The following is an 11,109-nucleotide window of genomic DNA, read 5'->3' as shown; positions in this document are numbered from 1 at the left end:
TCACTATAAAACAAGAAACCTTAAAAATTGAGTGATTTCAACCAACTTAAATCACTCACTTTTTTACCAAATATTCTTATGCAATTAACCAATATAGTAATTTGAAATAACAGTTCGAACTTTTTTTTTGCTATTAGTTTCGAAGACGTAATGAACACATCAAGTTATCGATTTTATTCTTGGAACACATATGCACACACCAACACACACACACATACATTTTGCCCCGGATCGCAAATGACCAATTAAAATATTTTCTGCACTCCTTTTATTTTCACGTCTCGTTCCCGTTTCTACTTCGTCGACTTCAAACTGTGCGATTGCATTATCAACGAAATGAAAATTACGTTTGACTATGCAACATAATTAATTTCGTCTTCATTGTCTCAAAAATATATATGTATGAATATTGCATAGCGTATAGAAAACTTACGCTCAGATTTGCTGTAATGGAAACAGACGTAACTGAATAATTGGAATCACTCAAATATTTTAATGGCATTTATAATTGAAAACGTATTTTCTCTTCGTCTTCAAACAAACAAACAAAAAAACACACAATTTATATGGAAATTGAATTTCACAGGTAGGACGTGAAATCGTAAATAATGTTATCGATTATAATTTACCTCCCACATCAGTTTTTCGTGCAAAGGTAGCTTTCGAAGAAGATTTCGTTTACATATGTTACCTAAGTTTTTGCGTAGGAACTTTGAGAGAGTAATCAACAACAAAAAAATTTGTAAAAAAAATACAACGTGATTATTATTTATTTAGGTCACAAGAGAAAATGTAATCTAAGAAAGCTGCTAAAGATGTATATAAAACCTATAAGACTTCTTGTTCAGAACGTTCCACGTTGAATTGTATTTAGTAGTTTGATTTTTTTTGTAACTAGAATTGAAAGAAAATCAGCGTTGCATGTTAAGAAAGAAAATATGCATGATTCGGTGGAGCAGTTGCTATTTTCAAAAGTAAATGAAGATATTTTAGAGCGTTTTTAGGGTCATAATAAATAGTTCCATGTTCGCTATTAGCAGGAACTTCGTGTTGCGTGTCCTGGTCTGGTTTTTTCGGATTGTTTTCTTCCATATTTTTTTTTTAGTGAAGTTTCACCTCTTTTCTTCTTCGACTATTTTATGTCCAACAAAGCGTTCCGACTTTTTAACTTATATATTATAACTTACATTTTTATGATTATTTAATTGTTTCTGGTATCAGTTACATCTTCATAAGTATCATATTTATAACTATCACAATCACGTATTCTTTTAATGTTGAGAAAAGAAACAGAAAATAATGTGCAAATATAAATAAACAGTACTAATTGGAAACGTTTTATTTCATTTGTAACAGGTTCATCCTGGTCGAGACTCGAATGGTCGCAGCGAAATATGCGAGGTGGAAGGAACTTTACTACAATCAAGGTAAATACTCGTTTTAATTATATACTTTTAACTGTAGTTCGTCGAGTGTTTCATGCAAAGCTCCTAATTATTATTTTATCATTATTTTTAAGTTGGCGGTTTTGTTATACAATGCGAACGTTATTAAGCTGCAAATTGTAAAAAATCTAAATGTAATTATCGTTATGTTTCTTTAAAAAGAAAAATCAGAAATCATTTAGAACCAAAATAGAAAAATTCTTATACTTTATCTAGATAATAATTTGTATTTAATCATTGAGTAAATTTATGTTTTTGAGGTTTATCCATATTTTTTAGAAATTTATTTTGTCTTTAATTTTTTTTCACTTCGTCACAATTTTCATCTAAGATATTCCTCTTTTAAACGAAGAAGATTCAAGTTGTAGGTTTCGCTTGGTTTTACCACTTCATAATCGGATCACAATCATTATTATCCACAACCAACTAATTTTCTGAACAACTTTCATAGTTTCGTCATCGATTTAGTGAATTACTAAATTATCTGCTATTTACACTACATATCAAATCTGGCTAGGATTTAGAGAGAAACAATTTTTTTAATATTTACTGAAGCTATTAAACGAATAAAACAGAAACAGTTATTTTGTGAAATATGAAATGAATAATTTAATTGTGAAATTGGAAATTGTTTTAATATTTTTTAATTTTATTGTTTGAGTTTGTATTGTTTCATGAATTTTCATTGTGTTTAATTGTAATAAAACTACATGAAATATTATCATTTTTATGATTAACGCTGTTAAATTATTGAATAATTATTAATAGTACTTATTATTATTATTATAGATATTTTATATAATTTTCATATTTAAATAAAACAGATGTAAATAATTGTGGAGTAATTTTAGTAATTGCTTGAATTTCACTAATATTAGTACAAATTATTAAAACAATTTGACGATGTCAATAAAACACGAAATATTATAAAATTTTGATTATATGAGGGATTTTCTTTGAAAATTTGAGATTTAAAACAATTTGTAGGTGAGAAAAAATATTGAATTTTAGATGATATTTTTTAGAAAATTTTTTAGCTGTTAAATTATTGAATAATTATTTATAGTACTTATTATTATAGATATTTTATATAATTTTCATATTTAAATAAAACAGATGTAAATAATTGTGGAGTAATTTTAGTATTGCTTGAATTTCACTAATATTAGTACAAATTATTAAAACAATTTGACGATTCAATAAAACACGAAATATTATAAAATTTTGATTATATGAGGGATTTTCTTTGAAAATTTGAGATTTAAAACAATTTGTAGGTGAGAAAAAATATTGAATTTTAGATGATATTTTTTGGAAAATTTTTTAGCTGTTAAATTATTGAATAATTATTTATAGTACTTATTATTATAGATATTTTATATAATTTTCTATTAATAGTGTAAATAATTGTGGAGTAATTTTAGTATTGCTTGAATTTCACTAATATTAGTACAAATTATTAAAACAATTTGACGATATCAATAAAACACGAAATATTATAAAATTTTGATTATATGAGGGATTTTCTTTGAAAATTTGAGATTTAAAACAATTTGTAGGTGAGAAAAAATATTGAATTTTAGATGATATTTTTTGGAAAATTTGTTAATTTAAATAAATACTGAATATAAGATTTAAAACAATTTTCGATTGAAAATATTGGGTTTAATGTAAGGAATAGATGAAAATTATTTGGTTTTGTGCGAGAAATTGTGATCGCATGAGAAAAAACATGTCGTCTCGCCATTGGCTGAGACCGGGGCCCAATGGAGGACGGTCGTTAGAAACGGAAACGTTTGCTTCGGCTCTAAGCGCTAATCATGTAAACTGGCGTCTGGGCCTACTACTCCTACCATTTTTTTTTTCGCTTCCTGTCAATCGGTTTGTTTCTATTAACTTGTACAGAAATATAATTTCTTGGATATGAATTTGATCTTGGAAATTTACGGATTTCGATGAAAATTTTGATCACATTATGGGTTTTGCCTCGGAGTACGAAGTGAGGACGTACGTGGAGAAATGCATTATTTTTTTGGTGCAACGCGCATATGGAGATCAATATATCCGCGGTCCCCCCCTCGTCGACGTCGTCGTTTTCCGTTCGTTTCCGTGCACTTGCACAATGTACAGATGCAACGACAAAATGGCATCTGCAAGTGTCCGTCTGTGCGTGCGTATGAAATGTACTTGAAGACCGCACAAACTCCTATTTTTACTTCGACACACTCAAGAGTATCATCAACATCATCATCGTTTCTACCAAAAGGGTTCGATAAGATGAGAAAGAGAAAATACCCGTCTTCGAAGCCGCTCCCGCATCAGTGCCGTTTTACCATCCGAAATATAAAAGGGAGATCCTCGGAGACTTGCACGCATCACTGGTAACCCGCAAAAACTGTAGCAGTCCGCGCGCGTCCATCCAAACAGGAGATATTTATTCTTTATTAAATAAATAAATAAAAAGATAATAATCCTCCTGAGGATGTACCCAGCGAAATGGTAGACTGACGCCCTCGTTTTCGTGCCACGAAGAAGACATCTCTGGGGGAAAAATCGATTAAAAGTGCGCCTCGGTATAACATACACAATATATAACGTACACGTCCATGAACGTACATACATATATATATATATTTTGTTGGATTAATCTAATTGGATATTTCCATTCGGCGCGTTTCGAGGTATGTACAAAACTATTATTCTACCAAATTTCGTCTCTACATCTCTCATATTCCTCTCTCTTGTTTTTTTGGTCTGTGTATTTTTTTTTGTTTTCCGCCATCCTCATTGATCAACGCTCATTATGTAACCGACGCCGCCTGCGACGACGACGACGTCGCCTTTCCATCCTCACCGTTTCCATACGTAACTGTATTACCATTATTACCGAACAAAAGTCTATTACAACCATCACCAAAAGGGCGCATCTACAGCAAATTCGCTTCATCTTCAGAATCATTTTAATCACTTTGCAAAATCGATTCCCTTTTAGCTTTGTTGTTGATTTTGTGCCAACAAGAATCCCACCATTGCTTTTAACCATAGAAAATTCAAGTAAAAATCGAATTTATCATTTTAATACTGTTTTTTTCGTAATCTTGTTTCTATTAGTGATTATAAATCAAGACCATTTCATTTTTGTTATTCAATATTACTAAATAATTTTTAGTAAAAGCTGATCTTTAATCATTTTGAATAGCACTTAATTAGTCTTGTTTCTATTAATTTCTATAAAATAAGAGATTTTTATGTTACTAAATATTTTTCTTATTGGAAATCATATTGGATGAAACAATGAAAACAGTGTATATTGTAGCAATTAATGTATTTATTTATGAAAGAAAATGTTAGAACACTTAAAAATCTATACGAAAATGAATTTTTCATAATTTTGTATTGAAAATTTAGGATTTCTTTCAGTTATTGCAGAAAATTATCTTGTTGCTACTAGTTACTATATATGAAGAGCATTGCTAAAAATCAAGAGTCTTATTTTATAAGAAAAATCCTATTGGATTCAATTTTTTAATGTCAATAGTAATGTAATTTTATAATACTAAATTAATGAGTTTTAATCGTTGATTCATCATTATTGACTAAATCTTTATAAATCCTAAATGAAGTCTTAATTATTATAATTTTATCTAATTATTTATAGTCTTCATTGAAAAAAAGTCTGTCTGCAAGTTTATTATTGTTCTTTAAAACTTTCTAATTCTTTAACTTTTTTACAAAATTATTATGCGTTATTATTATAATATAACTAAATTATTATTAAAAAAGAAGCAATAATCAAATACTTAATATATTAGAATTGAAAATGTATTCTTCAATTCTAATAATGAGAAAAATATTACATGTTACAATTTCGGAATTTGCTGAAAATACATACATTATTGATCTTCGTAATCAAAAGGTCAAATATTACTAAATTTATCTAAAAAGTATTAACATTATTAGCTAATACAAAGAACATATTGATGTTTCTTGTTACATCATGAACGTATTTTTTGTATTAATGTAATGTGTTTCAATTTTTCAACAATATTTATTTAACAACCCATACACTTACAGACATAAAAAAAGCACGTGAATCATTGCCACATTTTCTTAATAACTAAAGATTTGAAGAATATACTGATATAATTAAGTTAAATAATAAAATTCAGACTTTTATTCATGATACTTCTACAAGTATACAGAAACGATACATATTTTCTTTTGCGTCGTTGTTTATACGTAACAACCATTGATTTTTCTACTTGCCATTTGCATTTGACTGAGATTAAAAGCAAACAACACTGTTTTTTTTTTCGTTTGTTTTTTTTATTTGTTGCTCATTCTTGTAGCCTTGCCGTTCCAGAATTTTCATATTTATTTAGAAAACATGTAATAACGTGCATGTCTCACTATTACGTTCTTGCCAATAGTCATTGTTTTGAGAAATTCCAATTCAGTTCATTGCAAAGCTTTAACGAAACTATTTCGATTTCATTCATAATTAGTTTAATTTCTTATCTTACTTTTAAAGTTTCTAATTATAAATTTAAGTGCGTAATGTTTATTCACGCGTTTTATTTCTAATGCAAATAAACAACTTTAAGAATGAGTAAAGTAAATAATTTAGTTGTTTGTAGCCTTGATGCATGTAAATCGTTTTTACTTAGTTGTAATAACATGAGAATCCAAGTAATAACTTAGGTATTCTTGTATGAAATTCCATAGTAAATGGTTTTAACAAAGATTGTATGTTTTATGAAATCATTGAATATATTTCAATGCCTTTTCGACCATGAGGTTCTTCAAATTATTTAAATAATAATGTTATATAACTTTAGTAAGTTGTCAAAAAAAGTAAACTTTGCAAGTAACAATAATAATTCTTTTGTATCCTAGAGAGCAGACTGGAAACGTGCAAAATGTCTGCGACGACGAGACTAATGGTATTTCTTCATCTTCCCATCATAATATATTCATTTCGCGGACATCATTAACGCATTCCTTCTGCAATATTAAGTGATCAAACTTAACTTGCTTTGCTCGAGTGTGCTTCTCTCTCTTTGGAGAAACGAAATAATTCTTCAGAATTGTTGTTTCTTTCATGCGGTGATTTGCATTCATTGATTTTTCTTGTTTACTCTTGTTTCTTTTGCTAATGATTACTCATTGTTTATTCCAGCAACTACTAGCATTAAATATTGTATCGAACGACTTTTCGTCATCGATGCAAGGATAGTGTTTGAAACATCCTTGAAATGTAAAATTTATGCGTATTTATAGATTTCAAAAAAATAATTGTATTTGTTCAAGGAATTCAAATAACGAATGTCATGAAAGAAACGTTACCATTTTGTCGTTCTGTCACTTCGTTGTCATTGAAGTCTGACATAACCTCAATGACAACAGAATGACAGAACTACAAAATTGAAGTCTGACATAACCTCAATGACAACAAAATGACAGAACGACAAAATGGTAACGTTTCTTTCTATTGTTATAATCAAAATTGAACATTACGTCAAAAATCTGAAAAAATAATTGTATTTGTTCAAGGAATTGAAATAACCAATGTCATGAAAGAAACGTTACCATTTTGTCGTTCTGTCACTTCGTTGTCATTGAAGTCTGACATAACCTCAATGACAACAAAATGACAGAACGACAAAATTGAAGTCTGACATAACCTCAATGACAACAAAATGACAGAACGACAAAATGGTAACGTTTCTTTCTATTGTTATAATCAAAATTGAACATAATTATTACGACAAAAATCTGAAAAAATAATTGTATTTGTTCAAGGAATTCAAATAACGAATGTCATGAAAGAAACGTTACCATTTTGTCGTTCTGTCATTTCGTTGTTATTAAAGTCTGACATAACCTTAATGACAACAAAATGACAAAATTGAAGTCTGACATAACCTCAATGACAACAAAATGACAGAACGACAAAATGGTAACGTTTCTTTCTATTGTTATAATCAAAATTTAACATAGATATTACGTCAAAAATCTGAAAATTGACATTTGACAGCTGTCATTCTATAATTTATTTAAAATTTTTCATTCAAAAGTTTTTTCAAATCAAAGTATTGTCTCTTCTTTCATGACAGTTTGTATTTATCATACCTTATTCGCAGAGACACTCAATATCAAAAATTGAAGCTCTTTACGTAAAAGCTCAAGATAAGTTCTGCAAAACAAGCTCCATTAATATTTATTACCACGAGCCACGATAAATCAAGCTTTAACTCCGATGCCTTCATATTAATTATACAAACTTACAAGTATTACCTTTTCTTCAGATTATGTTCATCAATTTATGTATAAGTTATCTGAGATATAAAAGTACACGCATCTTCCGTTAAAAACGAGTTATATACATTTTCTTTATCGAAATAAATGAACACATTCCGCAATTGAAAAAAAAACAACTTCAACGCACATTAATTATTGATTAAATGTAACTTTAATTAACGAAACGTTTATGGGAATAGTAATAAGTCCAATTTCGTTTTTTTTTTTGTAAATCATGCATATCAATTAAAAGCAATTAACTAATTAACTCGGAAACAATGGAATAAACCAATTACTTTTATTCATCAGGGGGATGCGATTGTCATTTATTTTTAAACGCGGAAAGTATTTTCATTGTGTTAATGAACGCTCCTTTTTTTTTATCGACAGTTTGACGTGCGATTCAATAAATTTAAATATATATATTTATATTGTTTGGATAACCTCCCGTTAATATTATCTACATGATAAAAAAATGCATACTTTGTGTGGTCGCTATATATAGCTTCAGTATTGGGCGTTTTCCATTCATCCAGTTAGTTTACAGCAAACGAATTCTCTATATAAGTAAAAAAAAAACACAATTTATTTTCTATTATATTCTTTACTGAATGTGTCTCGAATTTATTGTTTCTTTTTTAATATTTTCTAGTCGGACGCCATTTTGATGTAGAAATTTCACAAAAACGTTTCGGATTCTAATTCACATTCCGATTATGCAGGATCTATGACATATGTCATAAATGACAGTAGCAATTATTACGTCAACTATCTGAAAATTGACAGTTGACGTTTTAACTGTCATCCGATAACTATTGCTTAACGCTTAACTTTTGAAATGCTAAACTGTACAGAATAAGTTTACGTAAATTGTTTATGTTAGTGTTGATTTCTGTAAATAAAATGTTGTTGGTTTTCGAATCGTGTGGGCTTCGGAGGAACGTCATCACGTGATTCATCTATTTTGAAACATTGGGTTTTACGCGTCGGAAATATCATACAAATATCTGATTTGTATAATATCAAGTAACCGTAAACATTCTGTGAAACAATGCGTTTATTTATTGTTTACAAATGGCTGCGCGATATCGGATAAAATGGATGCATTTATTTATACGGACGAATATTTCTATATGTACAAAGAATGAAGAAGTAAAAAAAAGTGAAGAGAAACAAACAGCAATAATTGATAAACACGGTGTGTTGTGCGAGTTGCGATAATGGCGCGTTCCTCGTGATAGTGCGGCATCCACAGTAAACAATCCGTTCCACGCATGCACATGTAGACATAACATTTTTCTTATAATAATTACAAGAAGAAGAAACCTTCAACTTTTCACTTGATCCTTGGAAATAATAGTAATTGCGTGTGCAAATGATTTTATTTTCAAAATTATATATTAGTTTGTTTGTTTGTGGTCCTTTTTTGGATCCGTACGGTCGATGCCTTTTCTTTTACCTACGCTACTGGTGGCGTTGGTATATTTTTGGTTTCGAACGCGCATACTTTGGCAATGATGACAAAAAGAACCACAGCAAAATAACAATAAGAATGTTAAACTCGGTGTGGCGCACGCGCCGCACGTTTATAAATAGCTGCGAGAGAAAAAGATGAATCCGTTCGACGCTTCTTATCGCTCTCTGCATTCATGCATGTTGTTGTACGCAACAAAATTTTAATAATTGTGCATTGATCGAAGTTCAATGCGTCTTAAGATCATTAAGTTCTTGGTAACAAGGCTAACTTTATATAAAAAGAAAATCCACAATCTTTCATTCATTATAGAATAACAGAGTGTCATAAAAGAAACGTTACTATTTGATTTGTATATAAAATAATATAAATGTCTATCTTTTTTACTCAATTTTAATAATTGAGCATTAATCAAAGTTAAATGAAAATTAAGATCATAAAGTTCTTGGTAACAAGGCTAACTTTATATAAAAAGAAAATCCACAATCTTTCATTCATTGCAGAATAACAGGGTGTCATAAAAGAAACGTTACTATTTGATTGTTAAATAAAATTATATAAATGTCTATCTTCTTTTATTCAATTTTAATAATTATGTATTAATCAAAGTTAAATGAAAATTAAGATCATAAAGTTTTTGGTAACAAGGCTAACTTTATACAAAAAGAACATCCACAGGGTGTCATAAAAGAAACGTTATAATTGTGCATTAATCAAAGTTAAAAGCGTCTTATGATCATTAAGTTTTTGGTAAAAAGGTTAACTTTGTATAAAAAGAAAATCCACAATTTTAATAATTGGGCATTAATCAAAGTTAAATGTGTATTAAGATCATTAAATTCTTGGTAACAAGGCTAACTTTATATGAAAAGAAAATCCACAATCTTTCATTCATTGCAGAATAACAGAGTGTTATAAAAGAAATGTTACTATTTGATTTTTTAATAAAATAAAACAAATGTGTATTTTTTTTATTCAATTTTAATAATTATGTATTAATCAAAGTTAAATGAAAATTAAGATCATGAAGTTCTTTTTAATAAGGCTAACTTTATACAAAATGAACATCCACAGGGTGTCATAAAAGAAACGTTACTATTTGATTAAAGTTAAATGAAAATTAAGATCATAAAGTTCTTGGTAACAAGACTAACTTTATATAAAAAGAAAATCCACAATCTTTCATTCATTATAGAATAACAGAGTGTCATAAAAGAAGCGTTACTATTTGATTGTCAAATAAAATAATACAAATGTCTATCTTTTTTATTCAATTTTAATAATTATGCATTAATCAAAGTTAAATGAAAATTAGGATAATAAAGTTCTTGGTAACAAGGCTAACTTTATACAAAATGAACATTCACAGGGTGTCATAAAAGAAACGTTACTATTTGATTTTTAAATAAAATAATAAAAATGTCTATCTTTTTTACTCAATTTTAATAATTGGGCATTAATCAAAGTTAAATCTGTCTTAAAATAATGAAGTTCTTGGTAACAAAGCTAACTTTATATAAAAAGAAAATCCACAATCTTTCATTCATTGCAGAATAACAGACTGTCATAAAAGAAACGTTACTATTTGATTGTCAAATAAAACAATACAAATGTTTATCTTTTTTACTCAATTTTAATAATTGTTAAATGCGTTTTGAGATCATGAAGTTCTTGGTAACAAAACTAACTTTATACAAAAAAAAATCCACGATCTCTAATTGATTATAGAATAACAGACTGTCATAAAAGAAGCGTTACTATTTGATTCATAAATAAAATAATATAAATGTATATTTTTCTTACACAATTTTAATAATTTAATTGATCAGAGTTAAATGCATCTTAAGACCAAGAAGTACTTGCAAACAAAGTTAACTTTATACAAAAAAA

This window comes from Nicrophorus vespilloides, unplaced genomic scaffold (assembly GCF_001412225.1).
Source record: "Nicrophorus vespilloides isolate i.1.1-1 unplaced genomic scaffold, Nicve_v1.0, whole genome shotgun sequence".
NCBI classification, from domain to species: domain Eukaryota; kingdom Metazoa; phylum Arthropoda; class Insecta; order Coleoptera; family Silphidae; genus Nicrophorus; species Nicrophorus vespilloides.
The sequence above is the reverse complement of the archived record's forward strand: the minus strand, read 5'-3'. Positions refer to the sequence as shown.